Genomic DNA, 20,205 nt, shown 5'->3' with positions numbered 1-20,205 from the left:
GAACTTTATTGAATGCATTTATTAGCTTCAACATTTTTTTTTAAACGTTTATTTATTTTTGGGACAGAGAGAGACAGAGCATGAACAGGGGAGGGGCAGAGAGAGAGGGAGACACAGAATCGGAAACAGGCTCCAGGCTCCGAGCCATCAGCCCAGAGCCCGACGCGGGGCTCGAACTCACGGACCGCGAGATTGTGACCTGGCTGAAGTCGGACGCTTAACCGACTGCGCCACCCAGGCGCCCCGCTTCAACATTTTTTAAGAAAATCAAAATAAAGAGTTTTTTAAAAAATTAAGAAAATTTTCTAAGAGTAATTTAACATTCACAAGAAAATTGAGGGGAAACTACAGAGATTTCCCATATATGCACTGCCCCAACACATGCATAAGCCTCCCCAATTATCAACATCCTTATTAGAGGGTTACATTTGTTACAATTAATGAATTTATGTTGACACATCTTTATCACCCAAAGTCCATGTATTCACCATTATAGTATCACACAAGGTCCTTTCATTGTCCTAAAAACTTTCTGTGCTCTGCCTATTCACCCCTCACCATCACTAATCCTGGGCAACCACTGGTAGTTTTACTCTGTCCATACATCTGCTTTTTCTGGAATGTTGTATAGTTGGGATCATCCAGTATGCAGCCTTTTCACATTGGCTTTGTCTTAGTAATATACATTTAAGTTTCCTCAATGCCTTTTTATGACTTGATAGCTCATTTCTTTTTATCACTGAAGAATAATCCATTGGCTGGATGGGTCACTACTGAATGACATCTTGGTTGTTTCCAAGTTTCACATCTTCTCATTTGTATGTATTTGCTTTTGTTTCGTATGCTTTTGGTGTCCTATCCAAGAAATCATGTCAAACCCAGTGTCATGAAGTTTCGCACCTATTTTTTACTCTAGTAGTTTTATAGTTTTAGGTCTTACATATAGGTTTTTAATTATTTTGAACTAATTTTTTTATTTTTTGTTTTATTTATTTGAGGGAGCAGGGGAGGGGCAGAGAGAGAGAGAGAGAGAGAGAGAGAGAGAGAGAGAGAGAGAGAGAGAGAGAATATCTCAAGCAGAGTCCACACTCAGCATGGAGCCTCACACAGAGCTTGATCCCATGACCCTGGAATCATGACTTGAACCAAAATTAAGAGTTGTACACTCAACCATCTGAGCCAACCAGACATTCTGGGTTAATTTTTGTAGATAGTGTAAGGTAAGGGTCCAGCTTCATTCTTTTGCATGATGATTTCCAGTTTTATCAACACTTTTTGTTGAAGAAACTGTCTCAGTTGTGTAGTCTCAGCTTCTTGTCACAGATCATTGGATGTGGTTTCTATTTGGGCTCTCTTCTGTTCCACTGGTCTGTTTGTGTGTCTGTATGCCAAAATTACAAGGTGTGTGTGTGTGTGTGTGTGTGTGTTTTCTTTTCTTTTCTTTTTTTTTTGGACAAGGGTGCAAAGATAGTTACATGAAGAAAGAACAGTCTTTTATTTTATTTTTTTTATTTTTATTTAAAAAAAAATTTTTTTTTCAACGTTTATTTATTTTTGGGACAGAGAGAGACAGAGCATGAACGGGGGAGGGGCAGAGAGAGAGGGAGACACAGAATCGGAAACAGGCTCCAGGCTCTGAGCCATCAGCCCAGAGCCTGACGCGGGGCTCGAACTCCCGGACCGCGAGATCGTGACCTGGCTGAAGTCGGACGCTTAACCAACTGCGCCACCCAGGCGCCCCAGAAAGAACAGTCTTTTAACAAATAGTGCTGGAACCACTGGACATACGGCACATGTAAGCAGACAATGTTGGACTCCTCTCCCACAGCGTATATAAAAATTAACTCAAAATAAATCAAAGACCTAAATACAAGAACTAAAATTACAAAACTCTTGGAATAAAATTTAGGCATAAATCTTTGTGGCTCTTGATTACTCACTGATTTCTTACATATGACACCAGAAGCACAGCAAAAGAAAAAGCAGATAAGTTGTATGTGTATACCCTGTGTGTGTGCACAACTGTATGCGTAAATATTTATATATCTATTTATGTACATATGTTTTGTGCAGTTTCTTTTAAAATCGAAGGAAAAATATGTATTCATACTGTATTTTATAATTACATAGTTATCTTCTTTAGATGGTTTGGTTTTCTATTGCTTTTGTAGTAGATTACCACAAATTTAGTGGCTTACACACAAATTCATTATCTTACATTTCTGCGGTCAGAAGGCTGAAAGGGGTCTCACTGGGCTAAAATCAATAAAATCAAGACTGTTCTTTCTGGAGATGCTGGAGTAGAATCCATTTCTCTGCTCTCTGCAGCTTCTAGAAGGCTCATGGCTCATGGCTCCAGTCTTCACCTTCAGAGCCAGCAGTGTTGGCCAGGTCTCTCACAGTACTATCTCTCCAGTTCTCTATCTTCTGATTCCCTCTTCCACTTAGACACTTTTGTGATTATATTAGGCTCACTCAGAAAATCTGGGATAATCTTTTCATCTGAAGGTCAGCTGACCAACCTTAATTTGATCTGCAACCTGAATTCCTCTTTGCCATATAGGCTAACATATTCCCAGGTTCTGGATGTTATGATGTGGAGACTTGAGTGTGTGTGTGTGTGGTGGAATTGTAATTTTGCCTACCATACTACTGGTAGTTTTGATTTGTTTTTCATATATTTGTATTACTGGCATGGGTCATGTGCTTTTAGATGGAAAAGTGAGTGTTTCTTCTAAGGCAGTTCTGCTAGCAATCAATTCTCTGCTTTTATTTATTTGGGAATTCTTTCTTTTACTTTAATTTTTGAAAAGTAGTTTTGCTGGGGGTGCCTGGGTGGCTCAGTTGGTTAAGTGACTGACTCTTGAGTTCGGCTCAGGTCATGATCAGTTCATGGGATTGTCAGTTCATGGGATTAAGCCCTTCATTGGGCTCTGTGCTGACTGTGCAGAGCCTGCTTGGGAATTCTCTGTCTCCCTCTCTCTCTGCCCCTCCCTTCCACGCTCTCTCTCTCTCTCTCAAAATAAACTTGAAATAAAAGTGTTTTTCCTGAATGGAAGATTCTCAGTTGACAGTTTTTTCTTTCCGTACTTTGAAAATGGCATTTCATTTCCTCATGAACTCATTGTTTCTGATGTGATTTCAGCTGCTCCTCTTTTTGGTGTTCCTTGTATCTGAAGTCATTTTTCTCTTGGTATGTGGCTTTTAGCATTATGATGTGTCTGGATATGGATCTCTGCATTTATCTTACTTGAATTTTGTTGAGTTTTTGATTGTGTAAGTAATTTTTAATCAATATTTGGAAATTTGTTTCCAGCCATTATTTCTTCAAGTATTTTTTCTGTTTCTGCCTTCTCTTTGTGGTACTCCCATAACACATCTGTTGATTTACTTAGTGATGTGCCACATCTCTTTAAGGCTCTCTTCATTTTACATTTACTTCATTTTCCCTTTTTTATCTGCTCATCAGATTGCATTATCACCTTTGACCTGTCTCAAAGTTGCTTATTCTTCTGCCAGCTCAAATCCGTTGAGACACTGAAGTTGAAGTTTTCACTTCACTTACTGTGCTTTTCAAGTCAAGAATTTCCACTTAGTTCTTTTTTTAAATTTTTTTTTTTTTTTACATTTTCTGTGCCTTTTTTGATATTCTGCATTTGATGAGGCATTGTTAGTCCCTAAGCGTGATTTCCTTTAGAAATATTTTGAACATAATTTGTAAGGCATGCCTTGGTGTCTTTGTTAAATCTAACGTTTAGGTCTCTTACAGGTAGTTTCTCTTGTCTGTTTTTCTCCCCTCTGTGTATACATTGCATTTTCTTGTTTGCATGTCTCATAGTTTTATATTAAAACCTGGATATTTCAGATAATGTGTTGTGCCAACCCTGAATATTCATCTTCCCTCTGGGGGTTGCTTCTGTTTTTTTCTTTGCTTGTTTAATTTTTTGAAAACTTCATTTTCATGAAGTCTACACCCCTCTTGTGTGAAGCTTTTTAAGTTGCTCTTTAGAGTGGACAGCCTTGCACACCGTCACTTGGATAAGAGTGGTTTCAGTGCTCTTTGCTTTGTCTCTTTTTCTGCCTCGTTTGGTATCACACAGAGCTGTTGGGCTCCACTAATTGTCAGCTAACTGCTCTGTTGTTTTGTGTAATGCCCAGGGGTACAAACCGCGCAATAGTCTGATCCAATTTTGTTTGGACCCCATTTTCATGATCGTTTTTGGGGCCAGTCTTTGGGATTTTGTCTGCCCTCGGAAGGGCTCTTCTTAGCTGTGTGTTTCTCTGCTTCTTCCTGGTACTTGTTTGCCTTGAGTTTAACTTAGTGCTTTCCTAGAGCTACCATTCTCCTCTTAATTGGTCTCCTCCTAAATATCCATTGTCTGAGAGTCTTCTTGGGCTTAAACTGCTCGTACTGTTTCAAATAAAGCCACTCCCTTTGGGGAGAGCGTTGGGTTTTCTGTTCTTATGGACTGCCTCTCCCTTGGGGCAAAATCCGTGAATTGTAGCTCCAGAGCTGGGAGTGGGGTGGCCTGATCGCCTCTGCATGATGTGTCTGCTTTATGGGCCCGATGCGGGCAGCTACAGTTGCATCTGGCCTTCTTGGCTTGCTCTGTCTTCGTCAGTTTGTGCTGCATTAACAAATTGTCATAGACTAGGGGCTTAAATAAGCCACGTGTAGCAAATATTGAAATTAAGCACCTGGGGCTTCAAAAAACTGATGTTCCTCTCCAACTATATCACACAAATGACTAGAGTAGTATTTCTGTACTGCTTTAAGGCTTGAAATATCCTTTCCTATCTGTGTGATGTTTAAATAAATACACTTATTTAAACTAAGGACCACGTTAGTCATGTGACATTTTCAAGTATTCACAGGTGAAATTTGGTAGAAGCAGGACTCAGGAGAAGTTCTTCTCATTCAGAATCCTTCTACACATGGGAACATTCTATTCCTGTATTCCATGTTTTCTTCTTTAGGTAGTATATACTGTAAGCCAATTTAAAAATTGTGTAGTTTTAAATCTCTGGATTAAATAAAGCGTAGTCAGTAGCTGTTGATGAGGTTGCAGTGTTTGCCACGCACCAAACTTTGGGAATACAGTGTGAGCCAAACCTAGTTCCTGTCCACGGGGAGCTTCCACTTGGCAGGAGTGTAAGGAAACGAGTGCATAGGTAAATAGGTCAGGGGGTAGAGACGCTGTGAACAAAAGGATGTCAGGAACATAGTATCACGAGAGCGTAGGGGCTCCTCTTTCAGGGGAAATGGTCCAGGTACCCTTCAGTTATCCCCTCGGAGGTGACTTACCTTTCTAGTGTGTCACGCCCATGCTGCATGGGGACTGGGGCAGTATCCTGTTGTCCCACACGTTAACATTTCTGCGCTGGAGCCTGGATGTTCGCGCTAAGCAAGGCGAAGAAAGATGCGTTCCTTCACACTGGCGCCCATCAGTCGTTGCCTTTCTGGGAAGGGCAGAAAAGTGAGGCTTTGTTGCCAGATGAGATGCCAACACACTTGTGATTTTCAGAACCTTTTGAATTTTGGACTTTTGCATTAAGGGGTGGTGGATTTGTACTATATTTGTGAAGGCTGAGGAGGCTGAGGAAGTAGGAGGGGTAACTTTAGGGGCGAAGTTCCTTCTGTTCGTCCTCACTTCTGGCACGTGCCTGTATGCGCACACTTGCACGAACACCAGTGCATGCGTACACGTGCGTGTAAACACATGCACACGCATTCACAGGCCTGCAAGCTTGCATACCTGCACACGCCTACACCTGCACATGCACGTACGCGCCCAGGGCACGGGATCTAGAACACAGTCCTTTCCCAGTTAGCTGATCAGGTGGGCTGGCTGCCATGCCAACACTCATGCACAGTAAAGTCATGGTCATGTTGGACATCCTTTTCCAGGTGACCATAGCACTCCTTGAGGTCAAATAGATGAATCTGATGACCTCCAGAATTGGACCGTGGTATGACCTGAATCTGCACAGCAAATATCTGTTGATCGTGGATTGCTGACCATCTTGTATGTTAGTCTTTTGTCTGCATAGGCTGTGTGTGTGGACTGAGGTTTTCAGGTGCACGTTTCCTCCTGGGTGAGGAGAACCAGGCATGATATTCTGGAGTGGTCATTTCAGGTGATGGTGGAGACCTTGCGGTTCTGCGGAGGACGAGATTCATTAATTAACCCACCAAATTCTGCCCTCCCAGACTCAGGCTCCAGAGAACCATGTGATCCCGAAACTCGCTGCTTGCTTTCTGACTGTTCGCAGACGCAGTTGGGAGTGGACGCTTTCTTCCTGCAGGCTCACTGGAAAGCGTTCGAGAGCTTCTTACTTATGTGCCGTTTTATCAGTAAATTAAATGGCCCAGACTGTGAGGGGTGAACGGCGGGGGAGACTGTAGCAAAGGAACACAAGAGGCCAGTGATTCGGGAGAAGTCCTTCCTCATCTTGGAGCCACGACTCGCGTGCAGGCCGATGAGAACCGGCATCGGGGCTGCGAGGTTGTGGACGATGAAGTTTCCTGGGCACTTGAGCTTCCACAAAAGAGACATTAAGTTCAAGGAGCTTGGTCAGGCCCCTTCTGTTGGCTGTGTTTCTTCTTTTTCACGTGGGTGTTCCTGTTTGTGAATTGTGTTTCCCAAAGGACACTTAACCCTTGCCAGGACACCTTCCCCCACTCTGCTCCTGGAACTGACTGTGCGTGTTCTCTCGACAGACTTTGATTCATTCCCAGCAAGGAGACAAGGACACGCAGCATGTTCACACCTCGTCCTTGGAGTAAGGCCAGGCATCAAGGAGGCTGAAATGCACAGATACAATTGGCTAGTCAGTCAGTTCTTGTACCTGTGAGGAGCTTACACACCAGTTGTAAGAGTAACGAGACATTGCAAAGCATCTTTAAAGTAGACGTTGAGAACACAGGAAACACAGGACGTTTTCTGTAACTGAAACAGAGCTTTGGGATGGGTGCTACTGGTGAACAGTTTTCATAGTAGCAACTGATTATGAGTTTAAAATTTTTTTTTAATGTTTGTTTATTTTTGAGAGAGAGTACGAGCAGGGGAAGGTCAGATGCTTAACTGACTGAGCCACCCAGGTGTCCCTATAAAGTTTTTATCAAATTCCATGAACTCAATCATCTGGGAGCCATTTCTGGTAGCAGAACGTTTCCTGGTGCCCCGTGGTAATAAAATAAACAGGATGGTTATTTAAAGTGTGTTTTACAATGGAAGAAACGATCCAACACTGATACCTTTGGAAACACGCTGCTTTTCTGACTTGTACTTATGCTGTGCCACTTGGACTTGGGGATGCTCATTCTCTCTGTTCCTAGTTTCCTTCCCGCTCTGGGGATGCAATCAGGAGTAAAGCTGCAGTGCCTATCACTGTGGGCGTGTTTCAGTCCTCTGGAGGTCCCCTTCTTGTCACCTGATTTAGGGAAGGTGGAGTGGACGTTTGTTCCATAAAAGCACTGGGTGCAGCTATGGGAGGTGGTCTGCCACGTGCACCTCTCAGAGGGGGTCACGGTCACAGTCGCCGAGCCCTGCTGGAGCTTGTCTGCAGGCCCGCATCTTCTGTGGGCTTCACTTCTGAACCACTGTGTTACGGTAGCATCATCCCCGTTTACGATTACGATAACACAGGCAAATCACTGCTATTTGGGTTAATTTACTTTATGTTTCTACAATTTTTTATCGGTTTATAGTGACTTAGCCCTGAAGCCAGAAATGACATGCATCGGTAACGTTGGTATAACCTCTTACTAAGCCACCTCAACATTGCAAACCTAGCACCACTAACCACTTAAGACCTACGTGGATTTGAAAACTTTAGATTTAAAATTAAGATGTTTTTAAAATAGAAGATTCATGAATCATCTTGTGTCGTTACTTATGTCCTGGGTTGTGTCTGGAGCGGGAGGAAAGTGGTCTGTGGGGCCTGTAGGATGCTGGCCTCAGGTGAGATGGAGTCCGAACCCGGGCATCTGCTGAACTTGTAATGGGGACTGTCCCTCCTTCCCTCTCTGATGAGGCCTCCCCATCTATAAACTGAGGGTGACACCAAAGGAATAGCATTGAATATTGAGGAGATGGTGCGTGGATGGCTAGGTGTGGACCCTGACACCTAGCAGGCAGTCCGTCCGTATCAGGAATGGCAAGTGCTATCACCTAGACCCTCCAGAGAAAGGAAATCGGCATAAAAATCTCTTAAGGTTAATGAATAATGATAAACAGCAAAATATCAAACAGTAATTTGTAGTAATTTGAAGTTAAGCTTCTACAAGATGAAGATTTATGGAGTATTTGTGGTGTTGGATCTCAGAAGCAAGAAGTATTGGCTTCTGGGACTTCCGTGCAGATACCCAGCAGAGAATGTTGAAAAGAACTTGTTTATAGGCCATTGGTAGGTGTCAGTCCTACAGGGAGAAAACTGGCTGACATAGGAAGTGTATCCCTGGACCTCAAATGAAGGAAGACCGTGACCTACTTTGTTTAGTGAAATGACACAGTAGATACTCTTCATAAGCCTCCGTGTTTTGATATTGGTCTTGTGTTTTAATTTATGAGTAGCTCTTCATGAAGTTTGGGAAGGAGCAGAGGAGTAAATTTCAGCTGACATTCATCCAGAATCTTGATGAGTTACAGATATCTAGAGTGAAACTATTAGAATTTGAATGATTTATTTTTTATTTTTTTATTTTGAGAGACAGAGACTGTATGAGTGGGAGAGGGGCAGAGAGAGAGGGAGAGACAGAATCCCACGCAGGCCCCGTGCTGTCAGCACAGAGCCCGACGTGGGGCTTGAACCCACAAAGCCATGAGATCATGACTGAGCTGAAACCAAGAGTTGGGCACTTAACCGACGGAACTACCCAGGCGCCCCCAGAATTTGAATGATTTAGATGAAGCTTAAACCTCGGGTTCTACAGAGTGTGTTTGGGCAGCCACCATGAACCGCGGGATCATCCCGATTGGGGACAGCGAAAAGACTGGTGTTTCCATTCCGTATCCTTGTAGGGACAAGAGCCAGTCACACTCAGTGGAGTTCGTCCCATCAGATAGGGCAGCTCAATGGCAGCAGGAGCCACGCTCTGTGCGTCCACAGGTAACACTGGCAGCCTCGTGGCTGTTACACAAAACACAGTGGACGTGGGGAAGCCTCACTAATGGAATGTGGCTGAAGTCAAGGGGGCTCCCACAGCAGCAGGTGTGCGTGCGACGCTGAGTCATGAACGCAGCTCCACACGCTGAGAGTGTCCTCCGCGTCTACACTAGCAAACCACCAAGGCAAACATTTGCAGGTGTGAATGATATTTGTGTATCCTTTTCCTGCTGGTACCTTCAAGATCTTCCCTATTTTGTGTGTAATTGCAAACAAGAAACATGCTTTATTCCAATTTATTCAAATTAATTTCCCCAGCACAGGGTTGTTCACGATTTGTCTAGAGTCAGGGAGTTAATGCTGAGCTGTCTAGCACTCACGTGGAAACGGTGAATCCCAGCACACGGACAGGAAAGATACAGTTGGCTGTTGAACAGCTGCTCCTGCACAGTGACCTTTGCCTCCTCACCTGGAGAAGTAGGTCACACATCTGATTTATTTAATTACAGCCCATACAGTGGCAATTTGTCCACAACTGCAGGTTTTCTGACTGGTGACCAAAAGGCTTTTCTCATTATGGAAGCTGCACGTTGAGACCACGGGAAGGCCTGTGTTCTCCGATTTCGTGGTGCCGCACCAGACTGACATCCTGCGCTCTCCTCGGCTGATTTTGTAGTGCCCTGGGTGCTTCCTTAGCAATTTCCGTGGACTCTGAAAACGTTCTGGGCCTCTACCTCTGTCTCCATTTTGACTGTGAGGACCTTCTCCATGTGGAAGTCCTTTCACTGGCCAAGTTGGCGAATGCTGACATTTTTGACAAGTTTACCGAATTGTGTGTGCTTCGTGAACATACGCGCCATCAGAGCAGTTAATGGGTGGGGCAGCTTGTGGTTACTGGGCTCAGCTGTCATACGGTTTGATAAGGACTTAATTTCTCTTGCCCATCGTGGAACATAGCATTTGACTCACAAGCCTAATGTGATTTGGAAACGATTCCCTGTAAGAAAGCACAACAATTTATATGAATAATTATACAAGGGTCTCTCATGCCCAAATGGAAGTTGAGTCAGTATTTTGTGTGGCATTCCTAAGTGAGGACTGTTAAAACATCCTCTGATGCATTTCCTACCTCTGATCCCTTGGTGTGTTTGCTTTGGGGCTTTGAACAAAGTCGATAGATATTATCGGGGAAGCATTATGATGTGAACCCAGCACAGGAGATTATACAAGTGTAGTTGTGAGCACCAGGATTTGCCCTCTGCCCTGGCTCTTGTCCTGCTCCAGCTCTTCATTCATTTTCGATGGAGGGGCTGGTCACTCCCCCTCCTGCAGCATTGATCAGCTGTGGCAAAATCCCTTAAGTTTCCAAATAATCTAAAGACTTCGTCAGGTGTATTTCTCCTTTTCTGGCCATATTTCCTTGACAATGCCTCCGAAGACTGTCGTGCAAATACTCAAAACTCGAAGGTGTAACTCTGTAATGCACATGTTTGGCAAATGCTTCTCATAAAAGGAACGGAGAGTCTCTGCTAGTACCTGGATCAAAGTCACTTTCCTAGGACGATTATGCTGGTCTCCCTTTTGAGCAGAGAACACTTTGGGAAACCCTCACAGTTTGTCTCAAGGCCTGGTGCCCATAGTAGGAGAGTTTAAAACGGTTTTGCTGGTTGTCACTGGGTGTTTGCCATTTAATTGCTTCCTATGCAAACATGTGGATGATAGGGGTCTCTCCCAGTCCTGAATTCAGAGGTGTTCAGTACTACTCTAATCGGTGTAGTTTAGGTGGTGGTGATGGTAACACCAGCATCACCTGCCCCCACTGCCGACCTTGGCACAGCTTTGGCTGCCTCCGTGGACCTGTCCTAGCATTGGCGGAAACAGATTTATCTTCAAAAGCCTTTTTTTTCTTTTAAAAGTCATGTTGTTTAAAAGTTAGGGGAGTGGTTTACATTTCCTGTACACAAGTATATAAAAAATGAGAATCCCCCCACCTAGTGCAGCCAAGTCAGTCCCGTCCAATCCAGGGGTAGTTTCCTTTATCTAGCAGTGTCCCACAGAAATAGGAGGGGAGGCACATACTTGATTTTATTTATTTTTTTTATTAAAAAAATTTTTTTTTAACATTTATTTATTTTTGAGACAGAGAGAGACAGAGCATGAACAGGGGAGGGGCAGAGAGAGAGGGAGACACAGAATCTGAAACAGGCTCCAGGCTCTGAGCTGTCAGCACAGAGCCCAACGCGGGGCTCGAACTCACAGACCGTGAGATCATGACCTGAGCCGAAGTCGGACGCTCAACCGACCAAGCCACCCAGGCGCCCCCATACTTGATTTTAAATTCACCAGTACTCACATTGAAACAAGTAAAAATAAACAGGTGAAATTATGTTGAACAGCCTATTTAAGACAGTATATTTAAAATATTTTAGAATTCTTATAAAATTATTAAAGTATCTTACATGTTCTTTTCTCCTGAGGCTGTAAAATCCTACATGATTTCCATTGCATCCCGTCTCATTTGGACTAAGCTCACCCCAGCTGCTCAGGAAGCACAGGATTACTGGGGACCGTACTGGGAAGCAGTTCTGGACCGGGTTCCTTACCCACAAACGGCTTTTGCAACGTAGATGAGATTATGTGTCCTGCGAGTAACTTTGCTCACTTTTCCACATACGTGGCCGGGGTTTCTACGTATGTACATGTGGATCATCTTTCTCCTTTTAGTGGCTGCACAGTACGAGAGCCCAGACCGTGCAAGGCACTGCTTTCTTTGGCTGTTAACACACACTGTTCAGGGAGTTTCTGGTTCGTTGGTGTTGCAGCAGCACAGCCATGAATATCTCCGGATATAATGGGTGGAGGTGAATACACATTATGTATTTTGATAGATCTGCTGTTTTAACAAGCCGGTTGTGATTGTGGTCATTGGTTTCCAGAATCTTATCTCTGCCATCCTGGGCCGTACAACCGTCTGCAAACCTTCGCTAGCAGCCAGAGATGTTTCCACCGGGGTTACTTTTCTTCCTCTGTGTCTTGCAAAGCCTTCTGTTCCTCTTTGCTTTCATTTTCCTACCTCTGATCCCTTGTTTGCCCCTGACAGCATTTCTGACACCAAATGTGCAGGGGTTTCCAGCACCAGGCACTTCTCCCAAATTTCTGGACACGCAGTGGATGTCCTCCAGTTCAGTCCAGTTCTGACACCAGCTGCTGGGGTTAGCGCAGGCCCTCAGGTTGAGGGCTCAGCCCATAGGGTCCTCCCCCCCCCCCACATTGTCCCCTGTACTCCTGAGTGACCCGCTACAAATTCGGGTTCCCAGGACCCTCCACAGTTTGCTGCAATGGCTCACTGAAATCAAGAAGGCACTTACCTTTGTGGTTTATTATAAAGGCTACAGCTCAGGAGCCCCCGGGTGGAGGGGATGCAGGGGCAAGGAGGGTGGAGGGAGAGCTGCCACACCCTCTCCCGGTGGGCGCACCTTCGCCTAGCACTGTGTGTGTACCAGCCACAAAGCTCTCCAAACCCCTTAGGTGACCGTTTTCCCGGAGGTTCTGTTAGGGTTTTTCCGGAGGGTTTATGTTGTGATTAAATCAGTAGCCATTGGTTGTGGGCTGGATCCCCACCTCCCCCTCTCATCCTCTGAAGTGGGGGTGGAGCTGAACGTTCCCAGTCTCTAGTCCCCTGGTAGGTTTCTCTGGCTGCCTGAGCCTCCCTGCAACTGGTCACCTCCTTAGCATAAACTCTGGTGCGGTTGAAAGGGGTTTGTAGGCATAACAACAGATGCCCCTCTCGCCCCATCAGTCAGGAACCCCAAAGGATCTGGGAGCTCTGGTGCTGGGAAGCAAGTATTTCTTATTCTGTCACAATATCACACCTTGTTCTCAGACCCAGAAGGCGTCGCTCCTGTAGCAGAGGAGACCCCCAGCGTATACCAAGGTCAGTTCACTAGTATTAAACTTTGTGTGAGGAAACTCGCCTTTGGGGAGAGATTAGAGTTCTCTCCATGCAGCTGTGTAGTGACTCGTGATTTTTAAAACATTTTTTAGCCTTGTTTCAGCCCATAAGAATGAATGCATGCACAATTTTTTTAACTTATTGTGCAGTCCTTATTTAAATAAAAGTAAATCATGTATCTGTTAAGGATTTCTACTAGTCTTTTTTTTTGTAGTAATACTTTATTATTAATAAGTAATATATTGCTGGGCACAGTATACCTAATAGTGTCAAATTTATAAATGCATTAAATTAATTAGATATTAAAATTCCGTGTTCAGAATTTTTGCTTATATTTTCTCCATTGTTTAAATGCTGTTAATATATTTTGTAATTATTTCTTGGGTCTAGGTAATAAACCGGTTTGAATGATACTCACAGGAGAGTAAAGAACATCCAAGAAAATAATTAATATTACCTCAGGGATTGTGTGTGTGTGTGTGTGTGTGTGTGTGTGTGTGTGTGAAATAGCTTAAGAATGCAAACAATGAATGAAGATATGAGAACATGTGAGACTCACTACAACAATGATTAAGTTCTGTAATTAATATTTTTAGTGTTTACAGCCCTCTTAAAAATGGAGTGTTGCCAAAGTACCACATTGATACTGTGAATGACAGAAAATGAAGGTGCTAATGGGTTCTAAGATCGTTAGCACAAAAGGGAAAAAGGAATTCAATGGGACACAGTGTTTTGGCTGAACACTTCAATGAAATGGTAAGGAATCAAATTCCTTTCTAGAGCCACAGAATGGTAGGTACAGAATTGGTCTAAAGACTTGTGTGATTGTTGCTATGGGAACTAGACCTCTCTTCTTGATGTGTTAGGGTTCTCTGCAGCAACAATTACTTAACCCAAATTTTGTGCTGTAATTTTTGTTTCTTTTGTTAAAAAGTTGAATGCATTTAGGAGATAATGTCACTGTCATTCAAAAGATGGGATACACTGGTTTCTGCTCATTTCTGTGGAATACCACAAATAACTTGTAATAAGTGCTGATACATGGATAGACTTAGCTTACATTCTCCTTTGAAACTGTGCAAGTCCCACACTGTCTCTGGAACTGATGACAAATCATAAATATTCTGTCTCATCAGACTTTCAATTATGTGTGGATACCTAAATACTGTAATTTAAGATACTTTGTGTTATTTCATGTGAATTAATATTTTAAAGCTAAGCATCCTTAGTTCTTAATCTCCTTGCACCACTTAATTTTAATGCCCAATAAAACAGTTTAATTCTTGATAGAATTGAGAAATTTGGGTTAAATTATTATGGAAACTTCAATACATGTCAGCACACTGAAGTTGTGGTTCCTTTTTTTAGTGTTTATTTATTTTGAGAGAGAGAGAGAGAGCTAGTGCACACACACACACACACACACACACACACACACACGAGTGGGGGAGGATCAGAGAAAGAGGAGGGAGAATTGCAAGCAGGGATTCTGATGCGGGGCTTATTCACACAACCTTGAGATCATGACCCGAGCCAATGTCAAGAGTCAGAAAGTTAACCAACTGAGCCATCCAGGAGCCCCTGAAGTTGTGGCTTCTATCCCCAGGTGATTGAGCTCCTCCGGGGCACTAATTTTCTCAACTGTTTTTCTTAGCCTATGGCTTCTGACTTATTTGTGCTGCTTACAGTGTATTAACTCATGAGGATTTATTGTCTGCCAGTCACATGCTTCCCATGACTCTTTTGGGAATATGTCTTGGATATAGTCCTCCTCAAGGACACTCTGGAGCCTCTCTAGCTTTCACTGTGAGGTCAGCTCTCAGATGACCAGAGACGAGGTGCGCGCCCCAAACATCCCAGTGCACGCTTCAGTGACAGAGATCGTGATGGGCTCCGCTACCTTATTCCAGAGAGTAGCATGAGCACAGCGTGATGCCTGTAACAATCGGGGAGGTTCTCCGGTTTTCCATGATTAAGTAAAGCTGCACACAGTTCACTGGAGTGACTGTGGACTACAGAGTCCGCTTTTTCTAGGACATAATTTAACAGTGACAGAATCCTTTGATGGAGGCAGGTCCTAACACTGCTTGCTTGCAGATGTTTTCTATAACTTCCTCCTGAAATACCCCAAATATTAATCAATGTGCTGCTGCAGCGGCCGTGAGGATTGTTATAATCCAGCACTTTGAGTTGTTCAGAGGCAGTGTAGAATATGGTTTGTCTCCACACTCTGCCCTTGAGCCCTTGTTTCAGAGAGAACACTGGTAAAGGAATTAAAATGTGTGTTGATGTTTCCTTTCTCTATCTTGGTTCAGTCTTTGTTTTCAAATTTTGAAAGTAATGTCACGATCTTGTGGACATGGGAGAATATGATCATTTTCTGAGTTTAAAAAGCTGGGTACAAAAGAGATACAGTTTCTTGATATCTTGAATATGACAGGGACTCTGTTTTATTGCTTTATCTAAATATGAATCTTCAAAGCACAGTGCTTACTCTTCTAGAGCATCAAGACCATTTCTGGAGTATGTGATACAAGATAGTTTTTAGGAGATTAATTCCCTGATCTTAGGTTTCACGTGTGCTTTTTCCTAAGGCATATTATTCTTTTTAATGTTTTTATTTTATTTTTGAGAGATAGTGTGAGCAGGGGAGGGGCAGAGAGAGAAGGAGACACAGAATCCGAAGCAGGCTCCAGGCTGTGAGCTGTGGGCACAGAGCCCGACACGGGGCTTGAACTGACGGACTGTGAGATCATGACCTGAGCTGAAGTTGGACACTTAACCTACTGAGCGCCCCACCTAAGACATATTATTCCGAGAAAGTGTCTGAGTTGTTTTTACATCTTTCCCCTCTATTCTCCTGCCCCCCTTCCTCCACTTTATAAAATGCATGTGGGGGCGCCTGGGTGGCTCAGTCGGTTAAGCGTCCGACTTCGGCTCAGGTCACGATCTCACTGTCCATGAGTTCGAGCCCTGCGTCAGGCTCTGTGCTTACTGCTCAGAACCTGGAGCCTGTTTCAGATTCTGTGTCTCCCTCTCTCTCTGACCCTCCTCCGTTCATGCTCTGTCTCTCCCTGTCTCAAAAATAAATAAAACGTTAAAAAAAAATGCATGTGTGCATATGTGGCCCCATCATGAGTCTTCCCGAGGCGCATTGCACAGGTGAGAAGCGGCTCGAAGAGAAAAGGGCAGTACTTGTGTGGGACTTGCGGTTGAGGAAGTTGATGGCTGTAATGAATAGCTAAAATTTTTGGTTGCCAATTTCTTTCAACACAACTGAAATAAGACAATTAATAATACTTTTTGGTGACAGATACTGCTTTCTGAAGGAGGTACAACAGTTGAGAGTTGTTGCCATAACAAGATGCTACTTCATCATCCACTTAAAATGTAATCTAAGTTCCTCAGTGCTCATAGCAGTAAAAGGTCATCGGCACTCAGCTGTCTTCTTCACTAGCAAGTAATATTAACCCATGGACACGTTAAGGATTGTGAAAAATCTCTATCCATCTCACTAAAAGATGTATTTCCAATTGAATTTTAAGATTTAATACTTAACAAAAATTTTAGTGTATTTGTATTTTAAGCTCCGTTATGTACCTCTAATGGTAATGATAATTTGGTCAAATAGAATTTTTAATCATTTAGAATCTTTACCACAGAAAATTAAAAATTACATTTATGATTTTGCGTACATACAAGTATATAAGCGCATGAATGTGTAAAGGGTGCTTAAAATATAAGCTCTAGCACAGAGCCCAGCATGACTTGAACTCACTACCTTGAGATCATAACCTGAGCTGAGAGCAAGAGTTGGATGCTTAACCAACTGAGCCACCCAGGCACCCAAGAAAGAAATCTTGTATTTACTTATTTTTAAAAGCTTTATTTATCTATTGTGAAAGAGCTAGAGAGCATGAGGGAGGGGCAGAGGGAGAGGGAGGGAGAGAATTCCAAGCAGGCTCTGAGCTGTCAGCGCAGAGCCCAATGAGGGGCTTGAACCCATGAACCATGAGATCATGACCTGAGCCAAAATCAAGAGTTGGATGCTTAACTGATGGAGCTGCCCGGGTGCCCCAAGAGAGAAGTCTTTTAAACCTAAACATGCTTTACAGTAGGATACAATTCTGTGGGGGAAGGTAGAATGGAAATAAGAATTTAAGGACAAAAATGCAAAATGTAATATTTTAAGCCTTTAAGATGAACTTGTTCATATGTTTTCCGGTGGATGATGGTTGGCGTACAATTGGTGTGGCATTTATATTCCTGTTGATACATGTGAGAGGGGATGATGTAAAAGTTTTATCTCAGAATTTCCATGTAAATTATACAAGATATTATGTCATGTGCCACTAGACTTATAGACAAGGATTCTAGGCGTCACTGCACTTGGGTGTACGTATATAACGGTCGCCTTACTGCACATGGGTGTACCGTATAATAGTTGTCTTGCCACGGGTAGGTGCATCATTCCACTGTGCATACGTGTGATGGTTGTCCTGCCGTGCTTACATGTATGTGTGATTGATGGTCGTCCCGCCGTGCATCCGTGTACATGTGTAATGGTCGTCTCGCGCGTGTACGTGTATGTGTGTGATGGTTGTCCTGCCACGCCTATGTATACGTGTGCGATGGTCGTCTTGCACGTGTACGTGTGATGGTCGTTCCGCTGCATGTACGTGTGTGTGGTCATTGTCCCGCTGCGTGTACATGCACGTGTGATGGTCGTCCTGCCACGTGTATGTGTGATAGTGGTCCCGCCACGCGTATGAGTACAAGTACGTGCGACGGCCATCTTGAGCCCTATGGGAGACCGGTGGATGAATATCTCTGGGGGCCAGAGCCGTCTGTCCACCTTGCATCTCTGATTACGGCACTGTGACACCCGGCGTGGGGAGGGTACAGCTGACCACGTACAACGTACTTTGTTTGGGGAACGTGACGTACCAAGGAGACGAAGGGAGGCCGAGTGTGTTTGTTCAATGTGGGTCCTGTGTGCCGTCTTCGGGGCCCTGCGTGGTCTCGGTTTTCCTCAGCTGAAAGGCAGATGCGCTCTCTTTCTGTGTCAGGTGGGCCCTCCCCCGTTGTCCCGCTGCCCAGGCCCCTCCTGCATCACCTCGGGTCTTTTCCTGCTACGTACCCCCTTCTGCATGGGCTTCGCTGCCTTTCCTGGCTCAGCGAAGACTGACCCATCCGAGGAATGATGCGGCTTGGAGCCGGAGCTTTTGCAGGCAGTGCCACGCTTGTCTGCAAAGTGCGCCTGCACCGCGGGCCGTGCGGCGAGCTCGCTGCCTCCCTCCTTCCCCAGCTTCGGCCACACCTGCGTGAGAGACGCGTGGCTCTCCCTCGCTCGGTGGCGGGGTGTTGTTTCTCTAGTAGATCTCTGTCTCGCTTATTGCACCCTATCGCCTTCTCTGTGCTGTCAGGTGGGCTGAGTGGCGTGGGGTCTCTTCCCCCGAGCTCCAGGGAGGCAGCCAGGCTGGTCTTCTGCTTGTGTGTTCTGTGATTTCACGTTCCAGGATCTCACAGTCCATGATTTCAGGCTCCAGGATCTCACGTTCCATGATTTCACGTTGGCTGCGCACAGTCGCCTGGCTGGGTGGAGTGTGGACTGTGTTAGGTGCCGTGGATCAAGCCCCCCACCTTCCGAGCTGAGTCACCAGCGTGCCATTGCTCGTGGGTGTATTTCCCTGGGCTGAACCTCACGCTGTGATTCTTGAAAGAACTGTAGAAGGGTTAGCATAGGATTTGGAAACTGTGACAGGGTCCAAAGCTCTGTCTTCTGGCCCAGATGTGGATGTACCTTCCGGCACCTGCACACGTGGGGCGCTTTCCGGGCACGTTGACCCGACTCGAAGGCCCTGCGAGGTGGATGTGATCCCTGATGTGTGTGCCATTCATGAAAGGTAGACACACACAAACCACCAATTCTCAGAAAACCGGGGTGTTACTGCACAGACCGTGTGAGGGGTTCTGAGGAGCAGCTGTGGGTTGACATCGAGGCATCAGAAATGCCTGAGAGAGAGCATTTCCGTGGGATCAGCTCATTTCAAGTGGATGATTGCTTAGCTTATGCTCTTAAAAAATTGATGTTGAAAACATAAAACTCATCTTAATTTTCTTAACACCGTTTCTGGGAGGCCAGTGAGAAATGGCTTCATCAGGGAGAGCCAGTGACTGGAGGGTGTGCATGCAGCCCTGTCCCCCTGCCTCTGCCCCGGAGCTGCCTGCAGCAGAGGGTGGACAGCATGTTTTGGGGATCTCTTTGTCAGATCATAAGCATAAACAGTGCCTTTCTCTTTAGTTTTTTCCTTTCCTTTCTTTCTGTTCCTTTTTTCTTGTTATCAAAGGAGCTATAGAACTTGGATATTATTTTAGATAAACAGGTTCTTTGATCTCATTGGCTCACGTTTTTTATTTTTTTTCACAAATCACATCTCACTTGCTGCTTTCTGTTCCCGCCTGATAGAGTTTTTACCCCGTCTGTACAAGTGGGTTCTTCCTTTGAAGATTTTAGATAAACTGTCTCCTGCATTGGCTCTGTTCAGATCTCTGTAGGATCCACCAGCACACCGGAGTCCTGATGGGTGCGTGTGTCTTCTTTCCTTCTGTGCCACGGCGGTAGTTACGTTCTGAGACTGGTAGGAACCCCGTGCAAGTGCCCGTCACCAACCACTAATGAGCCGTGCCCACGTCAAGCTGAAGAAGAGTCCTGAAAATATTTCTCCTCGTAGCCTCCGGGAGGAGCCAGCCCCACAGGCACTGTAGTCCGGTGGGACTGATTTTCCACTTGGGACCTTCAGAGCTGTAAGACAACACACTTGTAGTTTTTAAGAAAGAAAGACAAATTCTTTTTCTTCTCTCTCTTTCAAAGATAACACCCCCTCGGGGCGCCTGGGTGGCTTAGTCGGTTGAGTGTCCGACTTCAGCTCAGGTCATGATCTTGTGGTCCATGAGTTCGAGCCCTGCATTGGGCTCTGTGCTGACAGCTCAGAGCCTGGAGCCTGCTTCTGATTCTGTGTCTCCCTCTCTCTCTGTCCCTCCCTCCCTCATGCTCTGTCTCTCTCTGTCTCAGAAATAAATAAACATTAAAAAAAAAATTGAAAAAAGAAAAAGAAAAAAAACCCAAAACCCTTCCTTCAGGT

Source organism: Lynx rufus, unplaced genomic scaffold (genome assembly GCF_022079265.1).
Source record: "Lynx rufus isolate CCGP_SWC_20201006 ecotype Redwood Valley unplaced genomic scaffold, mLynRuf1.p SCAF_3, whole genome shotgun sequence".
Taxonomy (NCBI): Eukaryota; Metazoa; Chordata; class Mammalia; order Carnivora; family Felidae; genus Lynx; species Lynx rufus.
Note: the sequence above shows the minus strand (reverse complement) of the source record.